Source organism: Orycteropus afer, unplaced genomic scaffold (genome assembly GCF_000298275.1).
Source record: "Orycteropus afer afer isolate SDZICR_OR568_19922 unplaced genomic scaffold, OryAfe1.0 scaffold00177, whole genome shotgun sequence".
NCBI classification, from domain to species: domain Eukaryota; kingdom Metazoa; phylum Chordata; class Mammalia; order Tubulidentata; family Orycteropodidae; genus Orycteropus; species Orycteropus afer.
In genome coordinates this window covers 4,191,789-4,202,776 of record NW_006921764.1, presented here as the reverse complement: position 1 = coordinate 4,202,776, position 10,988 = coordinate 4,191,789, and the positions used below count along the sequence as shown (strand labels likewise).

Here is a 10,988-nt window from a genome sequence, read left to right as displayed (position 1 = left end):
CAGCTCTGCCTCCTGCTTCCAGCTCACTGGAGCTAGAGGCATTTCTTCACTTAGATAGCTGCTGGCTGCTGAGGCTGAGAAGCCCCAGAGTTGACAAGTCAAAAGGCACAGTCCTGATGTTACCAAACCACATGGCAGGCCATTAACTTAAGTCCATTTTAAGTCCCAAGTTTGACAAAGCATAGCAGGCTGCTGAGCAACAACACGGCTATATGCAGGGTCCAAGCATACCATAGGCTAGAGACCATTCCCAAAGGCTTCTCCTTATATATACAGGAAGCAGACAACATCCCAAAGGCAGTTACTCAGCTGCTTGTGGTAGATCCCACCATGGAGTTGACTGGCAGTCTCATCATGGGGAATAACTACCACCAGCTGCCCAGCCACTCAGTCAGGCCCAGCCAAGTTGATACAGAAACATAACCACCACAAATGCCATGCCATTCCTTTTCAGTTTATCATTCCCAGGGTAGTAGACTATATGATTGTCTGATTCAGAATAGCCAAAAACCAGTCCATTTCAGGTCACTGATACCTAGGATATTGATCTTTATGTATTCCATTTCATTTTTGACAACTTCCAATTTTCTTACATTCATACTTTGTACATTCAATGTTCTGATTATTAATGGTTGTTTGCTTCTGTTTCTTCCCATTTTGAGTAAATAAATGAAGATCCTGAAAGCTTTGCTTCATTCCTGACATTACGGCCAACTCTGCTTTGAGGAGCCAGCTCATTCCCTGTTGTATTTTGAGTGCCTTCCAACCTAAGGGGCTCACCTTCCAGCACTGTATCAGACAGTGTTTCAGGGCTATTCATAATGTTTTCCAGTAATATATCAGATAATTTTTCAGTGATATTCCTAAGGTTTTCACTGGCTAATACTTTGAGAAGTGGGCGGCCCCTTCCTTCTTCCCTGTGTAGTAGTCTGGAAGCTCCGCTGAAATCTGTCCTCCATGAGTGACCCTGCCGTTATTCAGAATACCAGTGGCATAGCCTCCAGCTTCAGAGCAACACACAAGTCACCACAGTACAACAAACAAGCTGATGGATAAATGGTGGGTTTTGATATTACCAGTTGCATAATTGTTTTAGAAATTATGTTAATTATAAAGAACATATTCCCCAAAAATGAAGAAATTTGATTCATATGAAAAGTGGTGCTAATTTGATGAGAGTAAGAGATATTGACTCTAGTTAGGGGAAATAAGCTGTAGAGTACCTGATTTTTAAGAAAGCTGAATTTTATCTTGAAAAATATTCTTCCAATTTTCTGTCTCTAGCATAAGGAATAAAATTATTAGAATATTAAATGTATATTTTGGAAGAAAAAGTATCCATTGGTTTGGCATTTTAGCTCTGGTAGTGTAGTGCCTAAGGCACTTGACTGCTAACCAGAAGGCTGGCGGTTCAAACCCACCAGCCACTCCTTGGAAGGAAGATGGGGCAATTTACTTCCATAGTGATACTGCCTTGGAAACCCAAGGAGGGGTCACTATGAGTTGGGTCTGACTAGATGGCACATAACAACAACAACAACAACACTATTTTTGGTAATATTTTGCTCACAGTATTGAATAGTTCCCGGTGTCAATGTTTACCTTAGAGCAAAGAGAACACTCCCACTGGACAGTTCTCATATTCTCTTAACAAAGTAGCTGATCACATCAACTTCAGATTTGTAAAAATGGATTCATCTTTACAGGTTGAAACTATATTAATTACGTGCTAACATTTTCCATTTTTGTTCAATGATCCCGTTTCTTCTTACTCATTGTATGATAATACTAGTTTCTGTTTAACATTTAGCATTTTTATCTTGGAAATATGTAAATGGTATATTGTTGTTCTTGTTGTTGTTATATGCTGTCCAGTCGTCTCCTATTCATAGCAACACCTCCTTGGGTTTCTGAGGCAGTATCACTGCAGAAGTAGATCACCCAACCTTCCTTCTGAGAAAGGATATATATGTGTATGTAATTTCAAAATATTAACATTACTGAAGTTAGTATTTCAATAAGGTCTCCTAAATGCTTTTTAACCAGTGGTTATAATAATGATAATACTTATCATTACTTCATAGGTTAAAAAAACATTTATCTTATCTGTTGTATATTTATCTTATTTAATGCTTCCAGTAACCTATGTGGCTTTTAAGTACATATATATTTTTAATTTAAAGCATACATAAATTCTCAGAAATACTTAGTGACTTGCCCAACGTCACATAGCTACTAAAAGCTGAGCTGTCATCAGAACCCAGATCTTCTGCATCCATTTCCTCCAGGAAAATTATTTATTTATGGTGGAGGATATATTTCTTTCATTGTCTAAAGTATACACTATCCTGTATCTGGGAAACCAAATCAGTGCAAAAAGTAGACATTCTTATTTTTTTGTATGATCAGCTTGTTTAAACTTAATCTTATGTTTACCATTCTCTTTAGTCACCATTACTTCTTGCATCTCATATTATTCTCACTGAATTAAATCTTTTAGAAGTTCTCTCAGTGACCACTTACTTTTAGTCTGTCTGTGTTCTGGTAGCCTAGTGCTGCTCTGACAAGAAATACACCACAAATGGGATGGCCTTTACAAACAGGAGTTTATTCTTACAATTTGGAGGCTTTAAGTCCAAGTTCAAAGTGCCAGGCTCTAGGGGCTGGGTGAAAGCCCCTCAACCTTGGGGTTGAGTTTTGCCTCCTGCTCCCAGCCCACTGGAGCTAGAGGCATTTCTTCACTCAGACAGCTGCTGGCTGCTGAGGCTGAGAGGCCCCAAGGTTGACAAGTCAAAAGTCAAAGTCCCGATGTTGCCAAACCACACGGCAGGCCATTAACTCAAGTTCATTTTAAGTCTCAAGGTAGGCAGAGCATAGAAGACTGCTGAGTAATGACACAGCTACATGCAGGGTCCAAGCATGCCACAGGCTAGAGACCATTCCCAAAGGCTTCTCCTTATATACAGGAAGCAAACCACATACCCAAAGGCAGCTACCCAGCTGCTAGTGGTAGATCCCACCATGGAGTTGATTGCCAGTTTCCTCATGGGGATTAACTACCACCAGCTGCCCAGCCACTCAACCAGGCCCAGCCAAGTTGACACACAAACAGAACTACCACAGTCTGACTATGTCCTTCTTTTGACTTGCCCTCATTCTTCAAATATAGTTTGACTGGATATAAAATTGTATGCACATAGGATGTTAGAATGACAGTTATTTTCTCTTGGAATATGAAAATATTATACTTTCTTTTGGTTTTATTAGTTTTGTTGATAGGTCAGTTATTGATCTAATTATCTTTTTCTTTCTTAAAAATTAGAGTTTTCTTTTGAGATTTTTAAAGATATTATCTCTGTCCTATGTGTTGTGTATTTTCACTGTGGTATATCTAGGATTATCTTGTTTAGTATTCCTAGAACTGAATAGTAGTGTCTTTCCTCAGTTCTGGAAAGTTCTTAGCCATTGACTATAACTTATCTCTTATCACTCACCTCTGGAACTCTGATTAGACAAGTATTGAATCTTCTTATTTTATTTTGTCTTTCATATTTTTTATCTTTTTCCCTTTTATTGTGTTCTGTATACTTTTAAAAAGTCTATCACCTAATTCAACACCTTTTTCTTTAGCTGTAGCTCATCTGTTATTATGCCAATCCATATTAGATGTTATATTTTCCTTTTCTAGAAGTGCTAGTAGGTTCATTTACACACGTGGTCAGTTGTGATAGTCTTCTTGTTTTTTTACTCATATTTCATGTTATCTTTTAGGTGTTTAATATCGTTGGTTTATATATTTTATATTCTGTAGCTTATCACTTCAATATGTGAAGTTTTTGTAGGTTTTATGGTTTGTTTCTACTAATTCTTGCTCATGGTGGCTTGTTTTCTGTGATGTGCAGTGATTTCTAATTCTGAATTCATGTTTCTTAGAACTCTGGTAGCATAATGGCTAAGACACTTGCCTGCTAACCAGATGGCTGGCGGTTCAAACCCACCAGCCACTCCTCGGAAGGAAGGTTGGGCAATCCTACTTCCGTAGTGATACTGCTTCGGAAACCCAAGGAGGGGTCGCTATGAGTCGAGTTTGACTTGACGGCACATAACAACAACAACAACAGAGCTTTATCTGTGGAACTCTTTTTGATCTGACCTTAAAGTGTATTCTTTTTCCAGAGGATTTATGTTTGCCTCTGCTAAGTGCTTGGAAAAGAAGCTCTGGTTGTGTAGTGGTTAATGCATTTGGCTGGTAGCCAAAAAGATTGGTGGTTAGAACCCACCAGCTCTTCCATGGACAAAAGATAAGGCAGGCTCCTTCCATGAAGAGTCACAGCCTTGGATACTCAATGGGAGTCTCTGTGAGTCAGGGTCTACTCCATGACAGTGAATTTGGTTTGACTTTTTGGAAGCATTTGGAGGTACTACAATCCCAGCATCACTTTATCCTACATTTTTGACTCTGGATTTAAAGACCATAAAGGTCATGCAGTTTTGACCCCAAGCCTATGTGAGTGCAGGATCATGTTTAGAAATTCTTAGAAGAGATTTATTTATTTTGTTGTAGTCCACCTAGAACCAAGACCTAGGTAGACATACATCCCTGCTTCCTCCCTCTGTAAGAAAACAGAACAAAACAAAAACGAACCAAACTACTGCCATCAAGTTGAATCTGACTCATAGTGACCCCTCCTTGGGTTTCTGAAGTGGTATCTCTAAGGAAGTAGATTGCCCAGTCTTCCTTCCAAGGAGTAGCTGGTGGTGGGTTTGAATTGTCAGCCTTCTGGTTAGCAGTCAAATGCCTTAGGCACTATGCCACCAGAGCTCCCTCTCCTTCTGTACAACATTAAAAAAAAAAAAAAAAAAAAAAAAAATTATCACTGAGAGTGTTGTTCTTTGGGGCTTTTTGGCTTTTGCAGGGATCTCTTATCTGGTTTCTCACCTTGTTTGGGCTTCAGACTTTGTGTGCTGCCTCCTCTCCCTCCCTTCATGAGTGGCTGGTTATAGCCCAAACAGTAGTCCACCACAGATCAACCATAGATCTTCCAGGACATGCCCCTGTTTCAATCCCAGTCTCCTGGATTCATGCTCTCTCTGTGTGTATTATTTTTCCTGGGTTCTGAGGAATTCCCTTACTTTCCCCCTGATCAGTCCTGTATTAAACATATTGTCAAGTTTATTTTCAGAATTTAAAGCTGTGTTGTTCCAAGAAGGCTTTCTCTGACATCAGGTCCAAAATCTTGTCAAAAGTATAAGTGAATCACATTAGTAATCAGAAAGTTGGTTGATAAATGCAGAATGAGATTGAGAAAAATTGGATTGTTTTAAGGACTATTTTTCAGAAAGTGGAGAAAAATTAACTGTACCTCTTATAAGGAGCTCTGGTGGGGCAGTGGTTAGGACATTTGTCTGCCAGCCAAAGGTCAGTGGTTCAACTCACCAGCTCCTCTGCAGGAGAAAGATGAGACAGCCTGCTTCGTTAAAGATTCATAGCGCTGGAAATTTTGTGGGACAGCTATACTCTGTCCTTTAGGGATGCTATAGTTGGAATTGACTGGGTGGCAATGGGTTTCTCTTTTTGGCATGCCCCTTATTGAAATATCACATATTTTAAGGAATAAAATAAGTTTCCACAATTTGTTTCTTATGCACAGTGCTGTATGTTTATAACTTACTTATTTATTCTTTTTCTTTCTTTCTTTCTTTTTAAATTAGTGCCTACAAGTATAATGCAGTTGAATTATAAATTAAGTGCCTTCCATTTGTGCCTTCTGGAAATTTTTCATATCATGTTGATAGGTACTCAGTGTTTTGAAAGCCTTCTTGAACAATGAATTTCTAAACCATTTTAGATTCGATTTCACGGTAGACTTTTATAAATTAAGGTGTTTTTACAGTATATATTATAGTGTTATTTCTATTTCTGGTTGAGATTAAGATCCCACAGTAGACAGCACTATTAGTACATATATAAGGAGCTCTGGTGGCATTGTGAATAAGGCACTTGACTGCTAACCGGAAGGTCATTGGTTCAAACTCACCAGCTGCTCCATGGAAGGAAGATGAGGCAATCTACTTCTGTGAAAACGTACATCCTTGGAAACCCAATGGGGGTCGCTATTGAGTCAGAAATGACTCAATGACAGTGAGTTTGGTTTTTTTGATTATTAGTAAATACAAGATATAATTCAATTTGTTATAACACACAGAAATACTAAAGACCTTCTAGACATTTGTAGGTTTCTAGGAGGGGCAGGGAATAAAAAACAAAAACTAACTAATGTTTGTATAGCTTTAAAAATTTCCTCTTTGAGATCTTTCTTAATCCTCCTCAAGGCAAAATTAATCTCTCCCTGCAATAAATACATATAGCACAATCTCCTTTTCCATGTTCCTTCATTCTATTCTTTTGCCTGCACTCTTTGAACATCCACATTTTAAAAGTGCTGCACTAGGCACTGGAGACACAGTGGTGGAAAAATAGATGTGGTGTACTTTTCACTGCACTTGTAGTTTATCAAAGGAAATAGACAATCACATGAAACTGTAATATGGTTACTATGATGAGAGGAATACATATTGATGTGGAACACACAGGAAAGCAGTAGACTTCAAGGATAACTTCTTAAATTACATTTCAGCTGAGATTTGACATGTGATATAGAGCAGTGGTTCTCAAGGTGTGATCTCTAGACGGTCAGTATCACTTGGGACCTTGTTAGAAATGGAAATTCTCAAACCTCAGACCAAAGGGAATCAGAAACTCTGGCTTGGACCTAGCAGTCTGGGATTTAACAAGCTCTCCAGGTGATTTTCAGTCAAGCTGAAGTTTGAGAACTAGTGGTAAAGGTGATGGTGATATAAATAGGCCTAGGAGATAAATCCTGCCAAGGAAGGGACCAGCCTTTGAGACCCCTGGAGAAGAAAATAGAGAATGATACTAAGGGTGGAGTGGGCAGAGATCAGATCTTTTAGGTTTTGTAGGCCACATGGAATTGTTTGTTTTTGTTGTTAGGTGCCATCAAGTCGTCTCTAACTCAGCGACACTAGGCATAGCAGAATGAAACACTGCTCGGTCCTGTGCCAGCTTCACGATGCTTGTTATACCTGAGCCCATTGTGGCAGCCATTGTGCCAGTCCATCTCATTGAGGGCCTTCACCTTCTTCATTGACCTTCCACTTTACCAAGCATGATATCCTTCTCCAGGGAATGGTTCCTCCTGACATCATGACCAAATTAGGTGAAACGAAGTCTGGCCACTCTTGTTTCCAAGGAGCATTCCAGTTGCACTTCTTCCAGGACAGATCTGTTAGTCCTTTGAGCAGTCCATGGTACTCTTAGCATTCTTCTCCAGCACCACAACTCAAAAGCATCACCTCTTCAGTTTTCTTTATTCATTGTCCAGCTCTCACATGTATAAGAGGTGATTGAAAATACTATGGCTTGGGTTAGGTGCACCTTAATCTTCAAGGAGACATCTTTGTTGTTCATCACTCGAAAGAAGTCCTTTGCAGCAGATTTGCCCAATGCAATATGCTGTCTGATGTATTGAATGCTGCTTCCATTGGTGTTGATTATAGAACCAAGTAATATGAAATCCTTTACAACTTCAATATTTTCTCCATCCATCATGAAGCTGTTATTAGGCCAGTTGTGAGGATTTATTTTTTATTTTTTATTTTGAGGTATAATCCATACTGCAAACTGTAGGCTTTAATCTTCATCAGTAAGTCCCCAAGTCATTCTCACTACTTTCAGCAGCAAAGTTGTGTCATCTGTGTATCACAGGTTGTTAATGAGTCTTCCTCCAATCCTGATGCCATGCTCTTCTTCATTTAATCCAGCTTCTTGGATTATTTGCTCAGCATAGAAAATGAGTAAGTACGGTGAATGGATACAACCCTGATCCACTCCCTTCCTGATGTTAAACCATGCAGTAATCCCTTGTTCTGTTTGAATGACAGACTCTGGGGTCTATGTACAGGTTTCTCATGAGTACAGTTGCATATTGGAATTCCCATTCTTCTCAGTGTTACCTACAATTTGTTATGATCCACACAATTCAATGCTTTTTCATAGTCAATAAAACACAAGTAAACATCTTTCGGGTATTCTTTGCTTTCAGCTAAGATCCATCTGACATCAGAAATTATATCCCTCATTCCACGTCCTCTTCTGAATCCAGCTTATGTTTCTGGAAGTTCTCTGTCAATATACTGCTGCAACTGTTTTTGAATTATCTTCAGTAAGATTTTACTTGCATATGATATTAATGATACTGTTCAATAATTTCCATAGTCTGTGGGATAACCTTTCTTTGGAATGGATACAAATATGGATCTCTTCCCGTCAGTTGGGCAGATCTCTTAGCATAGCGGAGTGAGTGCCTTCAGCACAGCATCCATTTGTGGAAACATCTCAATGGGTGTTCTGTCAATTCCTGGAGACTTGTGCTTCACCAGTATCTTCAGCGCAGCCTTGACTTCTTTCTTCAATACCATTGATTTTAGATCATATGCCACCTCCTGAAATGGATGAACATCAACCAATTCTTTTTGGTACAGTGACTTTGTGTATTCCTTTCATCTTCTTTTGATGTTTCCTGAATCTTCAATATATTGCCCATAGAATCTTTGAATATTGCAACTCAAAGCTTAAATTTTTTCTTCAGTTCTTTCAGTTTAACAAATGCTGAGTGTGTTCTTCCCTTTTGATGTCCTAACTCCAGGTCTTTGCACATTTCATTATAATAGTTGGCTTTGTCTTCTTGAGCTGCTCTTTGAAATCTTCTATTCAGCTCTTTTATCTCATCATTTCTTCCATTTGCTTTAGCTACTCTCCATTCAAGGGCAAGTTTCAGAGTCTCTTCTGACATCATTTTGTTCTTTTCTTCCTTTCCTGTCTTTTTGATGATCTTTTGCTTTCTTCGTGGATGATGTTCTTGATGCCATCCCACAGTTCCTCTGGTTTTTGGTCATTGGTGTTCAGTGAATCAAGTCTACTCTTTAGCTGGTCTCTAAATTCAGGAGGGCCATTGTCAAGGTCATATTTGGCTCTCTTGGACTTGTTTTAATTATCTTCAACTTCAGCTTGAACCTGCAAATGAACAGTTAATGGTCTGTTCTACAATCAGCTCCTGGCCTTGTTTTGGCTGAAAATATTGAACTTCTCTATCGCCTCTTGCCATAGGTGTAGTCATTCTGATTCCTGTGTCTTCCCTCTGGTGAAGTCCATGTGTATAGCTGTCATTTATGTTGTTGAAAAAAGGTATCTGCAATGAATAAGTTGTTGGTCTTGCAAAATTCTATCATACGATCTCCAGCTTTATTTCTATCACCAAGGCGGTATTTTCCAACTACCGATAACTCTTCTTTGTTGCCAACTTTTGCATTCCAGTCACCACTGATAATCAACAGATCTTGATTGCACACTCAGTAAATTTCAAACTGCAGAAGTTGATCGAAATCTTCAGTTTCTTCATCTTTAGCTTTGATTCTTGGTGCGTAGATTTTAATAATAGTAGTATATGAAATCCTTTACAACTTCAATATTTTCTCCATCCATCATGAAGCTGTTATTAGGCCAGTTGTGAGGATTTTTGTTTTTTTTATTTTGAGGTATAATCCTTGTAGATGTATGGACATTATCCTGGCACTGACAGCATTGTACTTCAGGAAAGATCTTGAAACAGTCTTTGTGACCATGAATACCACACCATTCCTCGTCAATTTGTCATTCCCGGCATAGTTTATCATATGGTTGTCTGATTCAAAATTGCCAAAATCAGTCCATTTCAGTTCACTAATGCCTAGGATGTCAATTTTTATGCATTCCATTGCATTTTTGACAACTTCCAATGTTCTTAGATTCATACTTCATACATTCTATGTTCTGATTATCAATGGATGTCTTCAGCTGTTTCTACTCATTTTGAAATGTGCCATATCAGCCAAGGAGGTCCCAAAAGTTTTACTCCATCCATGTCATTAAGGTCGTCTTTACTCTGAGGAGTCATCTCTTCCCTGGTCATATTTTGAGTGCTTTCTAACTTGTTGGTCTCATCTTAAAGCACTATGCACTATATTGGACACTGTTTCAGGTCTATTCATAAAGTTTTCCAGTAATATATCACACCGTGTTTTATTGCTATTCATTAAGTTTTCACTGGTCAATTCTTTGAGATAGGGATGGCCTCTTCCTTCTTCCAAGTCTGTCTAGTCTGGAAACTCTGCTGAAACTTGTCCTCCATGGATAACCCTGCTGGCATTTTGCAGGTGGCATAGCCTTCAGCTTCACAGCAACATGCAAGCCATCACAGGATGACAAACTGACAGACAAGTTCATCTCCCTTAGTTGTTCTAAGTGCTCACTTTTCCACCTGTCCTTACCTGCCCAGGGGCCTGGCCTTAAAATAAAGCTGCCCCAGATGTTCCAAGTTGCTGCACACCTGCCTACCTGCCCAAGGGCCTGGCTTGAAATTGCTTAGACTTCATTTATCATAAATATTTATTTCTACATCTCTCTCCCCCAGTAGAATACAAATGTTTGAGGTCCAGGGTTCTATTTCTATTCTTAATGATACCCTTAAACTATCTGGGCATAAAAAACAAAAGAAAACCAAGCCCATTACCTTTCAGTTAATTCTGATTCATAATTACCCATTGTGTTACAGAGTAGATCTATTCTTGGCTATAATCTTTATGGACTCAGATTACGATGGCACTGCTGGGTGGCTTCAGAGTATCAACCTTTAGTCTGGCAGCCAATTACAAACAGCTTGTACCACTCAGGGAGCTTATCTTGGCACACATAGTCAATGTTTAATAAATACACGTTGATTGAGTGATTTCATCAATATACAAATACGCCTCATGAGGTAGGCATTATTACTCTTATTTTCACTTAAGGATGACCAAGGAAGGCTAAGAGAAGGTGAGTGGCTTTCCTACATAACTGACAAGGTCAATGGCTACTAAGAAGCGGAGGTTTG

The 10,988-nt window shown here is 38.9% G+C and overlaps 1 protein-coding gene across 1 annotated transcript in view; it reads left to right on the top strand.

The window, feature by feature from the left end:
* ANKS1B (ankyrin repeat and sterile alpha motif domain containing 1B) overlaps window positions 1-10,988 on the top strand; it is a 1,816,017-nt gene that overhangs the window by 347,308 nt on the left and 1,457,721 nt on the right. The window lies entirely within an intron of this gene.